Here is a 22234-nt window from a genome sequence, read left to right as displayed (position 1 = left end):
TTGAAATAATACCTGGACCCTAGGAAAGCTCAGTTCATTATCTATGGCACATGATCTAAGAAGATTCAGAATGTATCTACAAAGCACACTTTCCTATCCACAAGAAACAGTTTTTAAAAGCAAAGAGAACTGTAAATGCCTTGGAAGATTTTTAAAAACTTGGCTTCCTGAGAGGTGTGAACATTAATTTCCAGTCCCTTTGCACTGCTTTTCCCCTATTTTTTCCATATGCAGGACCTTTGTCTTTAGAAGCTCCCAGTAGAGAGTACCAGTGATAATGGATGCAGCCACACCAGCTCTTATTTGGGCAATAGCATCTGACTGGTGAGTGGTGTGTTATAGGACACTGACAACATGCTAAATAATCATGGCATAATTATTACACACTGCATCCAAGTTTCTACTTTTCAGTTTAATAATAAGCTTCTATAGATTACAGAATTTAAAAAGAAGAAACTTTAGAGAATATGGTACTAAATTTGACCTGCTGAAACAAAAGCATTTTAAAGACTGTACCATTAGAAGCTAACAATTTCGAGGAAACTATAAACAGTCTGTATTTTAGGTAGGCAAAACTATTAATGAGATCAAGAAAAGCCTTACCTTCAACTGCATATCACTTATACCAAAAACAATCTTACTATCTTTGTTTCAAGTTCATTTTGCTACTATGGGTATTAAATTATTTGTTTAGATAAAGAGGCAATTTATATATCTAGTAATTACATTATGGGTTAAAAGGTCTGCTTTATTACTAACACTAATCAACTCATTGGGATTACTCACTGAAACAGCAAACCCTTTTCACAGAAGTTCTTTGTTCCATTACTGTGTAAAACCTGTAATTAATATTAACCTTTATCTTAACACCGATCCTTACAAAATTCAGAAGAAAATATTCTCTTTCTCAATTCTTTGGAAGAAAATGTTGTTTCTCCCACAGATCTTAAATACCCAAATTCCCAGAGACTGTTTTGTGAAATGAGTCCTTTGATGAGCTTCAGAATAAGGCATTTTAACAGAATACTCAGCCCTATCTCCACAGTCTGCTGCTGCCACCATTGCTAACGATTACAAGCTTCCAGTACTGTGAATAATTCAGAAACTCATCTGTTCCATTCAGTGTAAAGACAATGTTGAGAGAAAAAGGTCACTTTTTTTCCCTCTTCCAACCACTGACTTATGTATCCCAGCCCTGGTCTGATCTCATGATACACCCAGTGTTTGACATGCATCCCCTGACAGCTTCTTAGCAGCAGTCAGTCTGTTTAGCTTAGACTCCAGGAATAATAGGAGCACAAAGGACTGACAAGTTTCAGCAGTCACACACAGAGTATCAGCACTCACGTTTGCAGTAGCTGTTTCAGATATCTGGTGTACAGTGGGCCTAATGCTTAATTACAAAATAGATGCCAGCATATGTATTGTAACCGGGCAATCTGGTACTGATGCACAGAAGCAGTAGCACTTGATAAACGTTTCTTAAACAAAAGTATGAGCAGTATAATCACCTGTTTCCCAAAGACTAACACTTGAAAACACATTGCTCCAAGCCTTTTTTGAAAAGGCTTTAAATTCAGTTCTACTTGCTCTCTAATTTTGTGATTAACAAGAACATAGAAGTCTGTCAATTTATACACATACGATACGCAGTTTTATTTGAAAATTATATCTGTCAGAGCAAGACAGACTCATGCAACATAGTATTTAAGGGATTAATTGCTGTTTACTTGAAACCTCTCCTCCCTTCACTTAAATAACCTTTTTATTTTGCCAAGCAAGGTCATTTTAAATACATACACAAAGGATATTATAATGAATATTTCATCTTTCAAAAAAGATGAGTTATAAATCTGACATTGTATTGAATGCATCCACATGCACTGACCCACAAGTTTGTGTTTAACCATGAGAAAAACTAGAGTATCCTTTGACCCTAACCACTTTTAGCTATCTTTTTCATTCTTTCCTTCCTCTGGCTGAAATCAACTCAATTGTCAAGGAAGATGACCACCTAAAGGCAAAGGAAAGATTATGACACTCTCCTTCTTAAGTAGAAAGAGAAACTCATAAAAACCCCAAACACTCTCTGCAGGGAACAAACTAAGCTGTTCCCCAAATCCTTAGTGTTCAAAGCAGGTCCAGCAGGTCATGGTTTGTTACCTGACATCTTTCCCCCATTTCCTTCTTCCTCAGGAAATAACTTTTGATACATCACAATGTCAAATTTGGTCTCCCGTTTTGCTGAAGGACTTTACAATGTCTTCATTATTGAGATCAATGAACTCCTCTCTCAGGCTTCAGCAGAAAGAAGAGCAGCACTTTATCCTGAGGATGGTAATCTTTGTCCCAAGTGTCCTTCTCTCAGAACCACCTCCCCTAAACATGGCTAAAAATTTTATTATCAATTTCACAAAAATTTTAAAAAAACCAACTAACAAACAAACATCTCTGTGTTTGCACTTACTTATAATTTATTTTTTTGAATACTTTCTTGAGAGAAAATATCAGAAATAGATATTTGTCATTCTGACAGCAGGACAAAGCCTCTGTTTCTAATTTAAAATCTCCCTATATATCTTGAGTCTATACAGGCTATCACCAGCATGCCAAAGAGTCAAAAGTGGTTATAAACTTCCCTCCTTTCAAATGCTGTATATCTGCTATCTCCCATTGCAAACATCCTGTGCAAAACTGAGTAATCCAGTCATAAAGCAGTTCTTGATCATTTCACATGGTTATCTCAGCATCTCTCAAAAAAAATTGAGAGATATACTATCACGTCAAGCTTTGGATTATGTCAGGTACTAAAAGATCCTAATAAACACGTAAGCTCATTTGCACAACTCTGGGAAAGCAAGTTTGGTTTTTTTTTTTTTTTTTTGTCTGGTAAAGAGAGCAATTCAAATACCAGCTCTGGCTTTTTTTTGGTAGAATTTACATATCCATTTAATCTAAATGATAAAGCAATTTTAAGTAAAGGATTTCTTTTTTCCCTTCAGACAGGCATCCTGCCTGAACATCCCACATACAGAGAGAATACTGGGGACTGTCAGGCTGCTTTCCTACCAATTAACAGAGCAGCTACTGCATCTGCAAATGGGAATCAGATAAGCTGCTGATCACAAAAGCAGCTGCAGGCTCTCCTTAGCCACACAATCCACAGAATCATACAATCCTTAAGGTTGGAAAAAAACCTCTAAGATCATTGAGTCCAAAGTCAAGTCCGCAATAAAAATGTGTCCCCAAGTGCCACCTCTGCATTTTTTTAAATACCTCCAGAGATGGTGACTCAACCACTTCCCCGAGCAGCTTCTTCCAGTTCTTGACAACCCTTTTGGTAAAGTATTTGTCCTAACAACCAATTTAAACACTTCCACCTCCCAGCACAGCTTAAAACTTGAGGCTGTTGATTCTCATCTCCAACAAACACTTCAGCCCTAGAGGCCAGCCTGCCCTTTCAGGACAAAATACTCCCCCAAAGGCCACAGCAGAGTAAGATGACCAGCATACAGAAGATATATCTCGAAATTCATACCACAAGTGCAACAAATTACTGCAGCCATTTAGCTTTTATAAACAACAAAAAACATGAAAAAAGCAAAAAAAAAAACCCCATGATACAAAGCTCAATATAAACTATATTCAACTCATCATTAGGCACAGGAACTCCTATTTAGAGCAAAACTTTTAACTAAGAAATTGAAATAACTCTCTTATTATTCCAGAGTTTTGTCTCAAGGCAATAACAACCTATTACATCACTGTGCTCTGTAAAACTGCTGGTGATTTTCCATGTTGGAAAGAAAAGTTTGGGTTTCTTACATTTCTGCTGGTGAAGGGTGAAAAAAACCTGAGCAGAACAGCAAAAAAGACAGTTCATTCAAGGCAATTAATTCAAATTAATTGATACCATTAGGTTTACCTGTCCAGCTCAGACTCCTGTTCTCTGGGCTGCTGTGATGAACACAGATAACCAGTGCCTAGGAACAGGGATTTTTTTTTTTTGCTGGAATTGCTTACCAGCAGTAATCTTTAAGGCATACCATATTGAAAAGCAAGGCAAACAAAAATGGAGAGCTAAGAATTTATCTTCAGCTGTAAACATGAAATACCAGCTGGTATAATGATTGCTATGTACAATACATTTATTATGTCATATGCTTCACAACAAGTACCAATGCAAATTATACTAAGAAAAAAAAATCAATTAAATCTTTCTAAATTATTGTTAAAACACAGCCAGAGCATACAACAGAAACACTCATGTAAGATACTATCAATTTCTATACATTTTTAAATTTTTTTGTATTTAAATTGTTGCCTGATTCTGAGAAACATCTAGGAAACATACACAGCTGTCTGTAAAAAATCAAATCAATTACATCATCTCAGTTTAAGGTTCATTTTTAAGTATAGAAGTAACATGAAAAAATGAAAACATGTAACATGATGAATGATGGAAAACACCTACATGAAAGATTTGCATTGTTACTTGTTCTAAAGTTTGTAAGCTCTGTGAATGCATTATCAACATAAAGTCTTAAAAATATATTTCTATTGGTTATTTATGAGATTCCCATTGTCTCCTCCTAATATGTTCACACTATGAATTGTGTGCTAAAAACCAGAAGAATTTTCACAAATTAACTGCATGCCTCTTTCTACTAAGATCATTAAACATTACTGGTAGCAGTAAAAAACACTGTTCATTAATTTTTATTGGGGGGTGGAGGAGGGAAGAAGAGGGTACTAGGGTCCAGACTCAGAGGAAAACAAGCATTAAATAAAAAATGAAACCAAATGCATTTTTGGAGTGTGTACACAGCCATATGCCACTAAACCTGCTAACACTTACATATATACTTAATCTTACTACTTTGAAGGGTCTAATGTCTGGAACAAAATTACACATACATTTTTCAAGGTCAGACACATGTGTGAGTCAGCCTATCACTATGAAAAATTTGTTTTTCTTGTTGAATGATTTACATTCCAGTATTCAGTTTTAAGTAAGCTTTGACATCACCTTAGAGTGATTAGTCAGAATCTCAGAATCTGTGATGAGTAATAAAAAAACCCACTGTTTGTAACATACTGGATGGAAACTATAATTACCACAGCTGTTTCTTTCATAATTGTCTCCTATAATAATTTACAATCCACATGCAATTATGCATCCTTTAAAAAAAATCTTTAACAGGATTGTAGGAAAATCTTCAATCCCCTAATACTTTTATATCTAACTGCTCAGGTTTATAAGGTGCTTCTCAAGAGTTTTCCAAGCATACTTCTTCATGACAACAAAGCAAACCTAGTAGACACCACAGAATTTATGGCAATTTTTTTTATTTTTAAAAGTTCTATTACAAACTGCATAAAGAACATATAATAGCTAGATTATTTAGTGTAAAAAGTACTTGTCAGGGAAGCTCCACTGGTGCATGATGCTTTGAAAACCATGTTTTAAACAGAGAGAACAATCAGAAATCACAACCTTCACTAAAAGAAGCAACATGTAAGGTATAACTGGAAGCACTCTCTTGAGAAATGTGAACTATTTAAATATATAAAAATTTACCTTTATGTGCCAAAAGAAGCCTTTCTCTTCCAGTCTCGGAATCTTTACCAATTTATTTACCATCTTCACTGATTTTTCCCCCAGCAGGAGCCAGCAGCAGCAGCTGGAGGACGCAGAGTTTGCCTCCTTTCCTCCATAGCAAGGTCAAGGTTTGCTACAAGCCAGCAGCCCCAAAGCCAAGCTCACCGAAAAGGGGCTGCCAGCACTCTCTATTCCTACAGCTCTCCCCACTCCGTCTGCTGTTCAGGTTTCACTACTAATTACTGAATTTTACTCAGGTAAAGAGCACAAAGATTTCAGGCATACATAACAGACACAGAACACAACGGATTTGTTAAGAGGGTGGTTTTTGTTCAAGGGTTGCGCAGCTTAATATCCCTCACTAATTGTTATATAAATCTTGCTCAGTTTACAAAAATGCATGCCTTCTCATAAGTGATCTCCAAACTTTCCCTTTCCCTTCCTGGCAAACGATCTGAATGATCCCATTTGGATCATATTTTGATCGTATTCTGAGAAGATTAACACCATGGGTATAGCTACCGTGTCTCATCTTGGGAGTAGAAAAGGTGACTTTCAAAGTTTTCTATCAGCTTCCTGAAAATAAAGTTGAAGACCAGACCTATCATCTGGCCCTGAGTATTCTGGGTAACTGAAAAAAATTAAAACTTCATTCCTTCATTCAGAATGTTTTGAGCAGCAAAACAACAAATATTTTACAATTATTATATTAGATGATTTTCTAAGATAATATTATTACCTTAGGCAAATCTACTTCTTCCTTACACACAGCAAGATTCCTTAAAAAAAATCATCAGCAGGAACAATAACATAATTGAAAGGAAGCATAGACATTTTTTTCCTGCCTAATTATCTTCTAACCCTTCCACACTGAAAACTATTTGAGAATACTAGGAAGTCATAGGACTGTAAATACAATAAAGCACAACCATTCCCCATCTAATGGGAAAATCAGAATTCATCCCATGGAAGGATTTTTTTTTTCCCCATTGACCAAAAAATTTGATAATATTTGAGAATAATGTTCTAGAGACTTCTGTCAGACAGCTGCCTTAGAGACAAGATGTTCAGATCTTAGACTCCAAAGTAGCTCTGTAGCTCCTTGAATTACAATGATCAAATTCAGATTTCTAAAAAGCAGCAGTAGTTGCCAAGAAGTTATAAAAGTACCATTTGTTGACCCACACACACAAGAAACACATCTAACACTCCATTGATGCAGTGGAGAATATTCAAACTTCTGATTTTACACAATTGTACAGTTCTCTCTCTTCTAGATCTTTCAAATTTCTGGAACACTTTTTTACAGAAGTAAAATGAATGTGTTAAAGGAGACATTTGATAAAGTTTTTTTCAAAGGTAGGCTCCAAAAATCTAAGTTGCTGTGGTATAATGGGAGAAATATTCTCTGTGAGAAAGTAACAGACAGATGATAGCCAAATAGGGTACAAATAAATGTTTTCTCTATGGAGAAAGGTCCCACAGAGTTGTGCTAAAATCATCAGCCTGAGACTGAAGATGTAACCAAAGAGATAGCAATTTCTTTCATTCCTCTTCACATTTGAGTACAGAAGGAAGCAGAACAGTAAACCAGCTGAAAGCTTGGCCTAACCAGTACCTTTGTTTTTATGCTTTTACAGCAGCACAATCTACAGCATTTCTTAATTCAAACTGCAAAGGCCACTGCCAAATGTGGTACCCTTGTTCCCTTCTACCCTTTTCCCACACATTTGCAGCGCTTCATGTAGCAGCTGTACATCAGGATGAGAGAGAAAATCAGCCAACTGATTTTGCTGGGTTGGTCTTTCCTGAGTCCACAGAAGCAATATATGAGGAGGGGGAAAACCCTGGTTTCACACCTTCACTTAGAATAAGGTTCTGTGCTGTGAAAAATTCCAAGATATGCAAGCAGCAAGCAGGTGGTTGGGAAAAAACAGTTGAAAAATGGAAAACTTCATAACTTTGACCTTCAGGTAAGGAGATTATATTTTTTACAAGCTCCTCAACTCACACAGGCTCACAGTGGGTCACTGAGCTGAAGAATTTGCCCACACTGAATACCAGAGGTGGTGTGAGGAGTGAGGGAAACGGCACAGCTCAGGGAAAAGTCTCTTTTGGTGGTAGACAAGTTATATAGTTTGGTTCCTTACACACCAGAATATATACAAGAAAGAACATGGTTAGATACTCATTTAGAATTATTCATAATAGTCACAAACCACTAGCTTTTCTGCATAAAGTCAGGAAAATTAATGAAGACTAGAATATAACTGAAGAAAATTTTAAAACCTACAGGTAAATGAAGATTATTCACCTGCAGAAAGTATTTTGTTTAGCTTGAAAAGCATATTTATCTGACATGCAATGTTGCTGGTTTACAGCTGTGCACTGCTCATTATTTGAGATATACAGAATAAAAATAGGTATCCACTGAAAAAAATATTTCCATCTCCACACTTCAAAAGTAAAATCTACTGCTTGTAACTTCTTCATACTAGATGACTCTTCAAATCTAATTTTTTTGCTTCAAATATTGTATATTTATCAAATTTTATGTTCACAAATATTGTTCGAAAGAAATCACTTCCATATTAAACATTTTTATTTACAGCAACTTCTGTAAAGCAGAGAATTTTACAAGGAATGTATTGATTTTGAGATAATAATAAATGGAAGCTGTGTTATCTGCGTAGATTTTCCTCAGAAATAGGATCAAGTGATAAAGTAGTGTTGTGATTTGTAAAGGTCACATGCTGGCAGATCAAATCAATCTTAATTTTGAGAATGGTGTAAGATTTAAAAAAAAATTCAATTTCTAAATGCTGGATTCTTATCAATACCTAGCTTGAAAGAGCAAATCATACCTGTAGCACTAATTAAGATATTTTGATGAATTCACTGTATTAATTCCTACTCCTAAGATAGAAAACTGTGTTGTGAAAAGTCTGCTTGCAGCAAGGTTATCTTTTTACTCAGATATTTTCTGTCTCCACATCTACCCCAGCTCCAGTATTTTTTCCAGTATTGTACTATTTTTACTAGTAATAGAAAAACTGCACATTAAAAGAAAATAAAAGGAAAAATTAGGCAATTGCAGAAATCTATTCGCATTTGGATTTAATCTATTTAACAATATTCTGCAAAGGGCATCTTGAACTCAGAGATTAAAAACCAAATCTTTAGGCTTAAAGGAAAAATTCAGTACAAGATAAACAAAGGACAGAGGTCTGCTCTACCTCATTTGAACCTCCTAAATATGTTTCAAGGAGAAATGCCATTGAAATGGACAAACAAAAGATTATGTTTAAGAGAAATACATGTATTCAGTCCCTTTGAAATTAGTAATTCTTAGATTTGGGAGGCCAAGTAGAATTTTAGCAGCATGAAAAGTGTCAGTTCTAATTTCTTCGTTTCATGAATATTCAGAAGAACACACATCTGAAGCAACACTTACTCAGAGTTGTCTATTTTGTACGAACAATCTAGCAAAACACTTGCTTTACCACAGCCTTCAGGCAAAGGATGCCTAGACAGGCTACGTGAGAAACACTGCATTTTTTTTTAATTTCTCCAAGCTTAATGATTGCTTTAATAAAAGTATTTTGCTGTTGTTTGTTAATAAATGCACTAGAAATATTACATACTCTATTTATATTCTGTATGATGATTGCTGAGGAGCCTGTGTGAGTCTCCAGCATTAAGACTTCACAAGACTTTTTAAAAGAAAAATAAAAACTGCTTATGGATGTCTTCTAGCATAACTATGAAATACAAATACCATCCAAGATTCTTTCTTTTTATTAAAAGTTTTATGCCTTCCAGGAATATTTTTGTTTTTTTGTAAATCTAGTAATCAATATCAACACAAAGTGTTTGGTAGTCATTGATCCTGGTCACAAGAAGGCAGCAAAGAACACTTCAGATTACTGACATCCTTTTGTCCAGACTGGAGGAAGTTTATTCCTCTTGCTTTCTTGCAGATCCCAGATGCCCAGGTGTGGATGCCAGCCACAGCAGCCACCACCAGCATGTCACAGCCATTTAGCACCTTTAACTTTTGGATGTGAAAAACACCGAGGTGTCTTTAGCCAGGAGGCTCCAAGTCACACCCGCCAAAGGCAGAGCACTGTTCTGTTGAGCTGCTGAAGATCCTGCAGTGATCCTGTCTGTGACAGCAACTTCCAGCAGATGGGAACACAGACAACACACACAGCTGCTGGCTGTAGGAGCAGCTCTCCGAAGCACAGCAGAAAGGGAAGGACAACAGCAGCTTCTGCAGAGCTGAGAAGATGCTCACACTATCGATGACAAAGTGGTGGCAAGGAGCAAAGCTTGGTGTCTGCAACCCTGCCACCTGCAATACGCCACTCACAAACCAGGAGGAGGGGAGATGTGTTCCCCAGGAGAGAGCAGACACTGGGTAGGAGCAATGCAAGCAGCCAGGGGAGCTGACATCCACCAATCCAAACCCCACAGTGAGAGGGGCTATCCTGCATGTGTGGGATGGGGCACCTCGACTGCCACAACAACTGTCTTAGGGAGACAGCAAGAAGGAAGAATAAAGTGAGAAAAAAACACAAACAAGCCAGAAGTTCAGCAAAGGGGAAGAAAAAACCCTCAGACTCAGAAACAAAACAGGGCTGTCACTGAGCAAGAGATACCTATTTCCAGGAAGCAATAAGGGAGGTTGAGCTGACCACTATCTGCTCCTTCTAGGCCAGTATTCACATGTAGAATATCCCATTCTAGACCAATAGTGAAAACAAAATAAAATTAATCGCTTTTTCCCCTTTACACCAAAATGTAAAGTCAACATAAATCAATTTTCCAGATTACAATACAAACAACTAACTTAATCTTAGTAATATATTAAAACTAAAATGTTATTTCAAAGTAAGTCAGTATGCAGGTAAGGTTAACGAAAATAAAAACTGTATGCCTATGCTGAGAGAGATATCACAATTTCATACTGTTATTATGACAGAAATTTTTGACCCCCAACTATTCCAAGACAGGTCTTAAGGATAATTTATCACTCTTGCCTTTATATCTAAATAATAAAGAAATTACTGTCAGAGCATTGCAGGGTCTGTGTTAAGGATGCTTGAACTACTTTTCTGTTTAAAAGGAGAACATTTATTTTGAAAATTAGAAGACTAATCCCAACAATACCTTTTCTTCATAATTACCTGCCTGCGCTGTGGCTACTAAGGAGATACTAAATCACATCTGAAAAAAACCCATCCAGATCTCTGCATGCACATAAAATATTGAAATACTGTATACAAAGACAAAACATTTAAGTGGAAAACTGTTCCAACAAAAAACAAAATTTTCAACTTTCAAACAAAGTAGGAGACTTTAATGTCTCTCAAAGGCTTCTGGATAAAATTTGTCATTTGTACTTGAAAATTTGCTAACGCTTCTGAAAGGTTTAGACAGAACTAACTTCAAAACATAATAGCTTTCAGAGCTACTCTCTGGTCAGTCAGTGACGTCTAAATGAATTTGTCATGACACGTAAACACCATTTTGGAGGGAAGTGGTTTTCCTTAGTTCACATTTGAAGCTAAAACATTTTGACTGAAACAAACACAAGCCTCCAAATAGGCTCTGACCTTTGCATAACTGATCACCCCTTCCCAAGTTCTGCAGCTGTAGCTAGCAACAACACGCTAATGAACCATTTGCCTGTATTCAACAATCTCCAAAATGCCTCAGCCCTTGACACTTTAAAAAAACCCCACACTTTCTTTGGCTGGAATTCGATGGTAGGAACACTCTATCAGCTCTGCAGATGTGACAGCTGAGTCAATGTCAATACAGGTAAGACTCAAGTTCAGAGCTAGAGCTGTTGCTGCTCTCGGGGTACACGGCACCGCAGCTCGGGAGTCGCTCCCTTGTCTCATGGCCCTTGCCCATGGTGCAAACTGGCAGCTCCCACCCTGCTGCAAGATCCAAACACTAAAGGACTGTAGGGAATGTCATATATGAGTCACAAAAAATGTCCTCTCACTTTAAAATCTAACAAATGAGAACCACAAACAACTTCAAACTTCAATTGAAAATAATTCACCTAAATAAGATAGAGTAGCTACAAGAAAACAGCCTTAAAATATTTTTAAGCAATATGTATGACACAAGAGCTCCAATTAAAATTCATTTGACTCATCTAACTCATTCACTGACTCATGTTGTGCTAAAATGAAAACACTGAAAGTAAAATATACAAGACAGCATATTCAGATTATGAGTAAGAGAGAATGGTTTCATATTGATCCCCAAAATTAATTGGAAGGCAGCCAAGTTATAGAAAGTCAGAAAAAGAATGAATGCTTCCTTCATACACTGCAAATACAGAGACAAAGAAAGAATGGAGAGAAATGAAACTGTCAAGACAGGAAATTCAGACCACAGGGTACTAAAAAAATGCCAACGTTATATATAGTAAATGACATTTCCAGGTAGAGGAAAAGTATCAGTTGAGAAGTTCAGGATCAAACACACTACCAAGGTTATTCATGGAAAGTCTAAATAGCAACTATACAAGAAGAACAGTTGATTCGTCCCCAGGAGAAACACATTCATTCGAAGTATTTAGAGGGAAAGTCAGAACCAGCAGGCAAAGAGAACAGAGAAGAGTCATTAAAGGTGTCAAGGAATATGTACAGCTGAAAATCACAAGCACAGAATTGTCACTCAGCAGCATAATTTAGATCCTGTGTATAAGTAAGAGCAAATGGCCAAAAAGTGACCCTTGTGAGAAGGACTCGAGAGAGCAAGGGTCTTGTCACATAAGAAATTAACAAATACACACCTTTTATTTTTTAAGAGATGTGTAGAAAAATGTCAACAATAAAAGGATAGGGCCAGCAATTGGATGAGAGACTTGTAGAAATACAGTGGTTATATAAGGAGGAGAAAATGAAAGAAATAATACCTGCACAGAGACTGCACATTGTTTCTCAGAGCAGTCATCATTATCCTGAGTTAGGTCAATCTCAAATGTAATTTCTTAACAACTGTTATGGAAAAGACTATGAGTAAAGTCTAACTGACTTCTCTTTTTACTATGAAACAATTCATGATAAAAATGTTTCTTAGCTGGAGGAATTTTATATTGGGTCTTCTAAAGACATGACATCTAAAACTTTTGTTAACTGAGCAATCTAAGCCAACTCTTAGAAAGCAGAGCAGCAGGCAGAAAGCTCACTCCATATACTGGATACATTTACCCATTTATTTGAATTACCTAACTAGATAAAAATTGTAAGGCAAGAATATCACTTGTCAGCTACATATCAGCTGCAAATGGTGCTGCACATTTCAGGAACAAACTAGAAAACTCTCTAAGCATCTGACTAACTAGCAACTCAGTCCGTGCCTAGGGTTCTGCTCAGAGCCTGAACAGTTTCTAGATCATCTCCTTCAGCTTCTCTGAAACTAAAGATTTGATAGAATATGCATAATATCTGAAGCAACTAAGTTGTCATCACAGGAAACACATAACAGTTATTTATTTTACACAATAAGATGACATAAAAGTAAAAACCAGCTTATGATAAAATGGAATGACTACCAACTTGCTCAAACTTACTTAAAATAGTGAGAAAATAGTACTTGTTTTGTTAAGAAAGAAGCCTTAACTAACAGCACATTTTGGTAAAAGCAATTTTGGGGGTTTTGTTTTGGTTTTTTGGTGTTTTTTACTACTATTGGTTGAGTATTAGTGGTTTCTTTACTGCCTGGAAAACAGACACGTGACATCTCTTTATGGCCTATGTTTGTTTGGTATGTCCTACACACAGGTTAGAGGTGAAAATGGGAGAGCTCTCTTCAGTCTTGCAGTTCTCACATGAATTAAGCAGAGGCCATCTAAAGAAGCATGCCTGTAAAGCTGGAAACTCCTGAATATTTTTGCCAAAACTTTGCCTTCCAAAAAGCCCTCTTCAAAACAGAATACTAGAAGCTGCCTTTTATTACTGAGATCAGGAGAACTGAAATAATTTAAAAAAACAAAAAACAAAACTAAGTAGATTAAAAAAAAAAATTATTTAAAGGTTTTAAATCACGATGCATCATATGCACAGAACACATAAATACATAACATCCTAATATTACTACATTTAAGTGTTCTATACGGATATGTGTACAATACACTGTGACTTAAAATATTTTAATTCCTTTGAACAAGTTCTATAGCTTTAAAACCTGCTGCAATTTTGCATGGCTGCTGCCTCTTACATTCCTCAACATGAAGAGAGATTCTGCAGAATACTTACTTACTAAGAGCCTTGGTAAAATATGCAGGCTCTGATTTTATTGTAGGATTGTAACTCTATATACACATTAACCGACCTTCTGCTTAGAATAATGGCATCAAATACTACAGTAATCTCAAGCAAAGTTTTTGTTCAATTTATTTTTCTCTGAACTCCTCTGCTTAAAAATCTTGATGCTTTGAAGCATCTAAAAATTGTTAATGTTCAGTACACAAGACATCTCTGCTGTACTGCCAGACCAAGACCCAGTGGATATATCAGAAATACAAATATGTTACAGAACATAGATATTTGTATTTTATGGGATGAGTTTTTATCCCTGCCTCAACTGGTAATGACAAACATGTGCTAAACCTAACATAAATAAAAGTTCAAGAATATACACTATATATGTACCTACATATTATGTCTGTAGTTGCTAAGACATAACACTCTAAGAATAATCTCCCAGTACTATATTAAAAAACCAAGATGAATGAATGAATATTGCTTATTTTCAAGTTTTAAACAGTGCAGGTTTCCAAGCCAAACATGAAAGCTGGGAATGTAACATATTGCTCTGAAAACACTGAATAAACCAGCAAAACAGGGAAAGTTTGTTAAAAACACAGATTGCATCATATGCCACAAGTAGGAAATAGCTCTGCCAGTGTTTGAAAACCAGTAGCACAACAACAAATAAAACCCAAGTATCTTTTTATCAAATATTATTTCAAGTCATCAGATCTTGAAAAACAAAATAATAACTCAATTGTCTTTCATTCTTAAACTACAATGGAGAAAGAAATTTAGTAAGTACAGGGATCAGTTTATGTATCACACAATAAATCAGCAAATCTTCTCTGTCTAAGTGCATAACATTAGCAACTGTTTCATATTCAAATTGAAAAGGTTACTGTAAAACAGAATAAAGAATGCATCTAACATATTTTCACTGATTTTATTTACAGTGTTTCTGGCTGGAAAAAATGCCTGCATAACATATAGAGCTTTGCTATTAATATACCACAATTCTCCAGTTTCCTTCCAGAAAAAGTAATGCTTATCTCAAAAAAACTCCCAATCTCTCTGTTTTGTACCAGAATCTCAATAGGTTCCACAGTCAAAGACATCAAAGACTCTTTTCTTCAATGAGAAAGGCTTGAGTAAAAAATTGGAACAGCAGAGATATCCCTCTCCCAATCTTTTAATCTCTGCCAGTGATTTTCCTGAAGCCATGCTACTAATTAAATGTACTGTCCAGATGGGCATTCCCTATTTTCTGGGCAGCTTAGCACCACAATGGCCTGGTGCTAAAGCCCTCCCTGCTTCCTCCACAGCAGCTTCTGTGGTTGCACTGTGCCATCCGTGCTGCAGGACCCAAAGTGCACAGGAACATTCCCAGCCCAGCTCTCCTCAGCATGGTGGCTTCACTCCACTCCCACAGCACACAGACACAGAGTGGCCATGTGAACCAAGAACTGCTCATGTCAGACTACAAACATCGACTCAACTGCTGAGAAAGAAATCAGATTCATGGGAAACCAAAGAGACTGAAGCCCATTATCACCCACCCATGCAATAAAAGCACCTCCATCCACATGGGAAGGACAACTCAACAGTCATCTGAAATATAAGTCATCTTTCACTTTCCATTGCTCCCTGCAGAAGAAAAGCAAGTTATTCTTCAGTCCTGAAAGCTTTAATCAAGGAATTTCACAGATATTTTTATCTTTAGTTGGTTTACTGTTTGTTTTTAATCAAAAACTTTCCATCAAAACAAAGTGGTAAGTTGATGGCAAAATAATTCTGTTTGAATATCACAACATTACTGTAGCTGGTAGTCAGCCTTCAAAAATTCAAGTTATTCAAAGAGAGAAAACTAGCTTGAGAAGTAAATACATTAGTAAGAAACAATCAATCACAGAGAAATAAAACAGGCTAAGAGGAGGATGGTACTTTCAGGGGAGGCAAGCAATCCACAGAAAGAAATTCACTTTAATAACTACATTTGCCAGAATGCATGGAGCTAATTATGCTTCCAATATACATAATGCATTCAGAAACCTCAAGTAACAGACATAACTACCTGGCATTTCCAGCCCAGTTGTTGAAGTATACTGATTGTAAGCATAAATGTTCATATTACAAAACAGGCAGATGGTCTGCTTCACCAAAAACATTACAGTTTGACATTTGTTATCAATTGTACTGATTTAATACTAATGAGAGTAAATGGAGACAGATTTGCAAAAATCTGTCTCTTGGGAAGATATATGAGTACCTTTAAAATCTTTTACTTCATATTTATCATGCTATGGTACCAAGAGGAATAATGATGTATTTTAATAGACAGCACCACTCTGATATTTGCACAGAGTATTCAAGCCAGGAACCAAAACCTACCTGAGAATAAATTTCTTCAGGAAAAGAAGCAGAGGTGCTGCTTCACTAACTCAGCCACAGATGCAAACAAATCACCATTAAACTCACTTTTTATGATAATATAAAATACCATTATATCCACAACTGAGGCTTTTGTTCACAAGTGCAGCAATTTGAAGATATGACAGCAAGGGTAAGCAGTGCTTATTCTCCAAACACTGAAGTGCTCTGCCCTTCCTCAGTGTGTCCTGCTGACAGCATGCCCACTGTGGGCTGGGGAGAGAAGAGCAGCCACCAGGTTACCCCAGGACCACGAGGTACCAGGAGCCCAAGCTGGGTTAAGCAGCAGAGCCTGTCCCATCACAGCCACTGGCTGCGTTATGGGCAATGGTGTAAATCAGAAACCCAAAGTGACAAGCATTAAACAAGGGGCATAAATTATCAGTGCTTTCTCAAGCCTAACACTTCTCCTTACACTTTGTCATGCAATTGCTTCAGGCCTTAAGAAAAAGTAGGGCTGGCTATGTTTCTCATAACCAAGCAGCAGTGAAAGTGTTCCTTGTAAGTCAGTGTCTGGTCATCAGCACATTCTCATCCTCTCAGACTTTTGCTGTTATGAAATGCCACCAGCATTCCTTGTCTAGCAAGATACAGCAAGGCAGGGACACAGAGCCTCTGCAACAAACCAATACCACAGAAGCTCCTTGCTTGTTTCATTTCCTTCAGACACTTTCATATTTCCTGTTCCACTTCTTCTGCAACACCATAGTGTGATCCAACATACAGTGATTCGTTACTTTCTCATTAATAACAGCATCAATTCCACAGAGATTTCCAAGTTTCTTCAAATGACTTTGAGTACCAGCACAATTTAAGACTGAGGTGTAATGACACAGCATTATGTTACAATTCATTTGCTTCACTTACATTTATGTCAGACACTAGGATTTGAGAACTGATTTGGACAGACTAATAGTGAACACCTGGATTTCTTCTTTTATAGCCAGAATTATCAGTATGATTATTCACTCACTATTTCATTGAAAGCCAATGCCTGTTTATAATCTCAGATTAGAATACTAGAGGCTTTATTATGAAGCAATTTTTTTTTAAATTATCCATGTACTATAACAAATAAATATATTTAATATAAAGGTGCTAAAAATAAGCCTTTTAACTTAACCTTCCTATAAACTACTGATAAAAAATAGATTTAAGTATATTTTTCATTGCTTGGAAAAACTGATTTCAGCTAGATTACAAGACCCTGAGGGTCAGGCATGAACTATTACATTTTCCCAATTTTGTAATTTTTATAGCAAAGACATGGTCATTGCCAGTAACTTCTAAAGTAAGATTAAAAGCAAGATTCTATTCCTTGCACAGATCGCTGTATTAGCATACTGCAAAAAATACGTACTGTACTTCTAGCAGACATAAAAATGCCTCTGGTATGAAGTCAAGAAAATTGAAAGTAAAGTCAGCTGTACATGCTGTAACACACTTTCTCTGAAGCTTCTACACTGGAACACAACACAAATTAACTGTCATGTTTAAGCAATTATCTTCTATCAAAACGATCAAAAAACTAATTTACACAAGAGATACAGTAGATGCATTTCCAATTTTCCCTCTAGCTTCCCCAAGACAGCGCAAGCAATCTAAACAAACACAGTCAATCATTTGTGAGAGTGTGTATGTAGGGAAAGAGTGCTTTTTAAAATTATTATTTATTCTTAAATAAAGGGAAGAAGTGTGATCTTCCCTGTAAGGGATAGACTGGAAATAGAGAAGATATGTCAGTGAATGTTTTATGTATAGGGATGTTATACAGATCAATATCCTACTTTTAACTATAAGAATTTTTTCTCACAGAAAACTGATAGTACAAATGGATAGTAGTCAATTTGCTAAACAAGCTTTTTACAGGGTAAAGAGGGAACTAAATGGAGAGAAAAAATTTTATATTCAGCATCATGAAACAGATTTTTCTTCTTGTGACCTTGAGCAAGATGTCTGCTCCTATCTGACAAACATTAGTACCTAGAATATGAGCCATATCACGCCTGGGTTCCTAATCAAAACATGTAAACAAATCAGTGTCATTCGGCAAGGGGAGAGGGGACTGGTGTCCACAGATGACACAAACAGAGGGGAAATAAAAATAATTTTTTCCTTCATTCTTTCTAGTCACTTTTGGAGATCTACAACAGTAGAATCTTCTAATCACTTTTTTTTAAGTGCAGGGCTGAGTGTTATTTGTACAATTTTCGTACTTTAAAGTGATTTGCTGGAATAATTTAATATACCTACACTGCTACAAATATACTCTATTTTCTGCATGCAACATGCCAATTCCATTAAAATCTACCACAAATAGCCTAATTTTGAAAAGTGACTACAAAAACAATGTTTGAAAGAATAAAGTCTTTTTGTTACTGAAAATATGTCTCCTGGAGGTATGAACTACTTCTTCTCTCATATTGTTTTTTGTTTTCCCTCAACCCTTCATAACTACCATCTCAAAGCCTTGTGTTAGCATTGCTATTGAACCTAGTGTTTTTGGCTAAGCAACAATATATGAGTAGTTTCTATTCCAAACTTCATAACACTAAGCTATTTGTAAATTATTTCTTCTAAATTGAATCAGGTGCTTAAACACTGCCATATGCCAGGCAGTAAATATTTTTTTAATTGCTAAAGAGATCCAACAAGTTTTTGCTTTTTTAAAATCACAACAGAATAAACCCCACCAATTCCATGACCTCCCCAAAACTGTTGTGGCTTATGAAGCAGTGATCTACAAATCTGAAGAGCAATCATCCTAAATCAACTAGAGGAGACTGATACAGTGATGTATGAAAACAAAGATGGAGTAGTGCACCATTTAAAATACCTTCAGTTTTGGTTTTGGTTAGAAGGTAAAACATGCTCCTTGGCATAGAGGCAGTAATAAAATAGGTTGTCTTCTCTAAAAGCCAAAGCAAAATCAGAAATTAGGAAAAAAGTAACAAATTTTACTTGTATCACTTAGTAAACGGTTAAGAGGTGAAAATAACTACTATGAAACATACAGAGGCAAAATGTATTGCTAAATCATGAATGGCAGTTTGTATCAGAAAACCTGAATCGTTTTGTTCTGAGACACTCTTGAACCACGTTCCTTGGACACAGACACGGTAGCAGCACAGAAATCAGCAGATGCAGGCACTTGAACCAACGCTTGCAAATCTGGGAGTAAGCCTGCACAGTAGCTTAAGCATTGAGCAGACAACAACACTTTGCTCCTCTCTAAGAGCTTCCCTTGGCTCTTAAGGCTTTTTGAAGACCCCTCCTGATGGCTCTGGAAAATCACCAGGTCAAAGTTCATAGCCTTCTTAGAAGCCTTCACACTTCAGTAACTAAATGTGTAGCACATCAGTTATGACAGTCTGTGGTTAACTTTCACTACATTCCCCAAATACAGAGGTTCAGTTTTGAAATTTGATCAATATTTACATTATCTTACAAATCAGATTAATTGGTGAAAAAGCTGCAACATATTCTTTGAGACAGTTCTGAGGAACAAATTATTTGTTACCCAATGTGAATGAATCTGCTGTTTGCAAATATTGATGATGGTTAGTGGAAGTATCACATTGTTAGAAGAGTCTGCAGACTACATGCATAAGTAAGAACCAATGTTGCAAGTAAAAGTCTGAGCAAAGACAACTGAAGTAAACTGTACATTCTATCAATTGTTTAATTAGGACCCATCCCTTACTTTATCATATATAATCCTAACAAAACTCTGGGATCTGCACATTAACAGGACTTGCACGTCAATCACTATCATCTTCTAAACCAGAAAGGTGCATATGTATTTCCACATCAGGATTTAGATTAGTTTTCATAAAACTTTACACAAGGGCAGCAACCCTATCTTCTGCTACTCCTAGCCAGGTCTGTGCCCAGGTCCTTGTCCCATCCCAAAGTCTGGGGTATCCCTGTTACCAAGGCTCACCTAAGTTAAATATTTACATTCATAAAGTAAATTTTAAGGTGGGTCTATTCCCCTGCCTGCATCTGCATTCATCCCCTCTAACACTCAGGCAGGCAGGTGTAGGCATGGGCAGGGACTCTGACAGCGTTCATGAAACCATGATCCTCACCCCATAACCTGGCTTCATCTGAACCCAGCAAGCATTACACAGTGAATCCAGGCCTGGAAACTGTTTCTGCTGCAGTTTCTTTAGTCACTTTTCAGTTCACTTCAGTTTCTACAGTCACATTTTGCTGAAGCACTCATCCTCTCCCAGCAAGAGCACAATATAAATGTACGACAACAGACAAGCATTGCTCTTTCTTGTCTACTCCTGCTCTTCTCCTGTCCTGGTGACCCCAAGCATTTACCAGTGAGATTCTGTACATAAGTCAGGTGTCCATACAAAAATCAATTTGGAGCCTTCGTAGCTAGATTTCTACTGTTTATTTCTCATTCTCCTCTTTGCAACCAGAGTTAGGCATCACTACCAAAGGCTTTCATCTTTACTGATACAAGCTGGAAAATGTCACATTATCATACTGGTCTGAAACTTGGACTTTGTGGAGAATGCAAAATAAAAATTCAGTCAAAGGTAGGGAAGCTGAACAAGGCAGTAATTGTTGACATATATATACATGTATATTTGCCACAAAAATCTGAATGCAGTGGGGAAAAGCAGAAGATGAAGGAAATAAAAATGGATCAATTACTGGCCAGGAAAAAAGTGTACCTTGGGAATAGGGCCTATGACAAACAAGCTCACTAAACCAGCAATTATCTGAATATATTTTTTTCCCCCCACATCACACAAGATAAGACAATATTGTGGGCTTCCTCCTGCTGAAAGGCCACTAGCAGTTTGGAGCAATGAAAACTCTTTGAGAGACAGTAGTTGTAAGGCAGAATTACAGAGGCTTGGTGGATCTATCCATGATTGATATAAAACTGAACATATAGAGTGTATTTTCAGGTCTTATCATGTGTGTAAATTCATAAAGGAAATTCAAAGGACAGTTTTAAACAGATTCAATATTTCTGTTACAAATAGGCATATATGTTATGAAACGTCCTCTGGCTGAAAGGCAAAAGTATTGTTATTTGAAAATAGTATCTCAAGTTATGTTTTATCCTGTTCAGTCACAGTAATTCTTGCAATGATTTCCCTTCCTCTTTTACCAAGGGGAAAAAATCCATGGTCTTATTGGATTCTTTAAGCAGAAATGACATTCTGGCTCCATCTAAGTGTTTTAGCTTGATTTTTCCAGAAAAAAAATGCTATTATGAGATGACTAATCACAAAGTCATAAAATTTGAACCATGTTGTCCAAGTTCTATCAAATTTTGCAAGATACTAGATGTCTCAGATATGAATTTCACAGAAGACAGAAACCTAACAGAAACAATAGGACCCACTGTGATTCTTGAAGGAAGAGCAACCACAGCTTTGCCCCTCTTCCCTTGAAGAAAAGTCACTCTACTACTTATCAAAATTCATGTTCTATTTGTTGAAACCACAAGCATGACATCCCGAACACACACAAAAACCCTTGAAAGAGACTAAAATGAATGGTACATTTGAGGAACATGGCAGGGAGCCAGAGCACCTAACAGTGGGGACTAAAATACATAGGCAATGAACCTAGAAAGAAAGTCAGGTTTTAGGTCTACTACTCATGAAACAACTGCACAGCTATGGAGTATTCCCAAGTCATTGCACCTAAGAAAGAAAACCAAACAACACTTGAAGAGGAGATACATCTAAAACATACAATAGACAATATGAGTAAGTCAATACCAATTAAAAAGAAGGGATGAAAACCACTGCAATTATTATTGTGACTGGATAGCTTTAACTTTCTTGGTAGCATGCAATATAGCAATGTAGATTTGTGCTGAGGTGCCTAAACAAAAGACAGAGCATATCTCTCTACATCAAAATGTCCAAGTAATATGATAAACATT

At 36.5% G+C, this 22234-nt stretch overlaps 1 protein-coding gene across 34 annotated transcripts in view; it reads right to left on the bottom strand.

Annotated features, from left to right (window-relative positions):
* The window catches only part of TENM3 (teneurin transmembrane protein 3), a 1287129-nt gene that overhangs the window by 327130 nt on the left and 937765 nt on the right, over positions 1–22234 (bottom strand). The gene's annotated exons all lie outside the window — the stretch shown is intronic.

The sequence above is a fragment of the Zonotrichia albicollis genome, chromosome 5 (genome assembly GCF_047830755.1).
Source record: "Zonotrichia albicollis isolate bZonAlb1 chromosome 5, bZonAlb1.hap1, whole genome shotgun sequence".
NCBI lineage: Eukaryota > Metazoa > Chordata > Aves > Passeriformes > Passerellidae > Zonotrichia > Zonotrichia albicollis.
This window is presented reverse-complemented; position numbering and strand designations above follow the sequence as displayed.